The sequence below is a fragment of the Dendrobium catenatum genome, unplaced genomic scaffold (genome assembly GCF_001605985.2).
Source record: "Dendrobium catenatum unplaced genomic scaffold, ASM160598v2 fragScaff_scaffold_1017, whole genome shotgun sequence".
NCBI classification, from domain to species: domain Eukaryota; kingdom Viridiplantae; phylum Streptophyta; class Magnoliopsida; order Asparagales; family Orchidaceae; genus Dendrobium; species Dendrobium catenatum.
The window spans coordinates 163,853-167,414 of NW_021319479.1; positions in this window are offsets into that span (position 1 = coordinate 163,853).

Sequence of the window (3,562 nt, forward strand, 5' to 3'; positions counted from 1 at the left end):
AAATGGCTCAGCAAGCAAATCTAAATTATGACTAACAACATCTTCATCTCCTTCCTTAATTTCAACATCCTTTACAATTTGGCAATTGTTTATTGCAAAATCCATTGGATCGGCCACCAAGTCTTTAACACTAGAATTTTGAGCTACCAATGGATCAACATTCACTTTTGATTCAGCAATAACATCTTCTCCATCTTCTTCCACAATTTCTGCATTTTGGAAAGTATGGAAAACAGCAACTGATTTCTTTCTAAAAAAAACTTGGAACCAAATTGCTTTTTCTAAAATTTTTTGATAATTTTGTTTTGAACTTTACATGCATCAAGGGTCCATATGAAATATCTTCAGTTTGAACTGAACTGATAGGGTCATCTTTAACAAATAGATTCTAATTATGAGAGATATTTGGACAAACAAAATCAATATGTCCTATTCTCCCACATTTGAAATAAAGTGATGATAGATTTTCATATTCAAACTTTTGAAAAAATCTACCATGAAGACGTTCAACCCAAATACCAAGAGGGAGTTTAGAATTCAAATTAACCAGAATGCAGGCTCTAGCAAATTCCCTTCTCCCCCATCTAAACATGTTACCATCCAGAAATAAAGGAGTACTAATTCTAGAAACAATTCTAGTGATATTGGATTTATCCCAGCAATGTAAAGGCAGATGAGGAAGACGAACCCAAATCAGAGAAGAAATCCCATCCAAGGAATTAGGAGAGATGTTAGGTGACCATTTGTCTAAACCTACAATGAAGCCTCCTACAAACCAAGGACCACTATTAAGAACTTCCTCCATGGCTTCATGTGATTGAAAGTCATAATAGCCAATCTAAACCAAGCAAGGTTATATGAAACCCTCCAAATTTAATCCATTGATTTCTTAATTCAATTGCACACTTTGAAAAAGGAAAGTTTTTACTAAAAATTTTCACAACCAAAAAATTACTCAAAACTTGGACTTTAGCTTTTTCCTTTTCTATATCAAGTTTGACAACATTTGCATCTTCAATTTTATCATGTATTTTACTCAAATTTATTTTAATGTGTGGTTTTTTCATCCACACATTAGAATTATCCAATCTTGATGAAGAAATTGGATTTTTGGTATTAACATTATCATTGTCAATACCTTTATCATTCTTCAACATATCAATAAATCTGCAACCTGATGAAGAGGCCTCCTTATTATTTGCTCCAAAGATGATAACCAACAAAGGTGAATTTGGCTTATTATCCAATACTGAAATTACATCCTTCCCTTTACCTGATTCTGACAAAGGCTTATGCTTAGCAATCAAACCTCCCTCTTTGATGACAAGAGGAGATTCCAAAACTCAAAAATTTTGAGGGAAGATGCGAGTAAAGGAGAATCTACCTTTTGAATCCAATAGAATTGGGCTCGCGGTAGATAAAAAAGATTTGGTGTTCCGGTCATCCATGGATGACCGGCCACCTTCTTCCATCTCCAACTTTGTCACCCGAAAACCTTCAAGATATCCTTTAAAATCTTCCTATTTTTGTGGACCTTCTCTCTCTTCACTCTTGAGCCGTGACTCTCTCTTTTTTAAGTGTAACATCATGAGCTAAATGTCATTTTTTGTGTTTGAAAGGAGCTTAAATTTTCTTTGATATGAAATTAATGTAATCTTACTAAAATAAGCAAATATACATGAGAAAAAAGAAAGTGATAGAGAAGAGTGTCAAACCCACTAGTAAAAGTTTTTCAAAATTTAAACCTAACTACTACTGCTACTTCAAATAAGGCTAAAGATAAAATTAAAAATGTTAAGTTTTTATCATTGAAAGAAAAACTTGCAAAAAATATTTGAAACTTATAAGAAAATGTTTTTAACTAATCAGTGTATAAAAAAATAGCTTTCCTAATGAGACTCTTAAATGTAGATGTGGATCAATATATATGAATCCCTAATTCTTTATCCAGCTTATAGGGGTCAAAAGAAAAGATTATGTCCTTTATATAACATTTCCTTCCATATGGAACCTAAAGTATCAAAACATTCTATGTCTAAGCATGTCAATATTCCATCTAAATACTCCTAATTATTCTAGCATTTCTTTTTTTTATTATTTTTTTATTTTTTAAGGAAACCCACAAAAGGGCCTACACATTGATTAAGAAAATGATTACACAGTCCTTAAAGGTACCTCACGCTCTCTAATGCTCAAAAGAGCTATTAAAAAAAGGAAAAAAACCTATGAGCTTGAGCTCTCTACTACTAAAAAGTACAAAATAGCAAACTAGGAACATTCTAGGGTACTAAAGAAAGAGCACCCAAAAAGAAGAAGAAAAATAAAAATAGCAGGAAGCTCCACGTTACTGTCCCAATAATGAGCCCTACGATCATCTGCACAAAATAATTCCTGCAAAAAAGGCTAATAAGAAAAATAGACTTAGCAAAATATAGGCCAAAAAGGGTTTTATGATAATCTAAGCAATTAACCTCACAAATAGTAACAAAAAAACAAGATGACAACAATAAGCAGTAGGAAAGACACAACACCTTATAACAGGTAAAGCAAAGATAAACATAAATGCCATGATAGAAGCAAGAGAGATCATAACAGCTTAAGAATAGAAAGACATAGCTACCTTGAAATCACCAACCAAAATGCAAGCCAAGAGGATTACTCGTCCCTACAACACAACAATGCTCAGAACCATATAAATAAAACATCCTAGTAACAAACAGTCCCAACTAGAAAAATAACCAATAACAACCAAATAAGAATTGAGAAAACAAAGGCAGAGAAGAACCAGGAAAAAACCTCCAACAAAAGCCCTACATGGCACACAGGCAGTAAGAGCAAATACCAGAACCAGCTCCACCGAGGACATAGCCATGAAGCAAAATAATTTAGCTAGAGAGTTACACCACCTAGTAATAGGTTGGGATTAACACTACAACACTACAACACTAAGAGGAAAAGTACCAAAACATAATAAAATAAGGAAATAAACAAACCAATGCCCCTCTAGAACCCCCACAATCAAACACCTAATGACTATAAAATTTGAGTGAACTCGAATAAAGAAGACAGCCTGAGAGAAACTACATCAATCTAAACCGAGACCTAGTAGATAGAAAACTCATAACAATAAAAAAATAAATTAGTAAAAAATGAAAAAAAAAAATCCTCCAGACGGAAGGAAAACAAAATCACAGGCTCCAGCCAACAAAAACCCTTAAATTCTAACGTACGGGAAATTAATTTCATCTAATCTTTAGAGCCCTTTCAATGGAGCTGGAAGATTAGTACCAAGTAACTGAAAAAGATAATCCAAACCAAAACCCCAATTGGTAAGCCAAATTACACAAGCATTTCATTCCTTATAAACATGATGTTAAAAATAGTTCATAAAAATTAGCAGATTTTGAATTTTCCTCACCAGATAAAACACCTCAGGATTACACAACGTATCAATGACAGAACATAAAAATTTTAAACTATAGTTGGCATTGACTTCAATACTAATATTAGTTAATCCAAGAAAAATACATAATCATAAGCCATAGAGAATAGCTGAGATGAT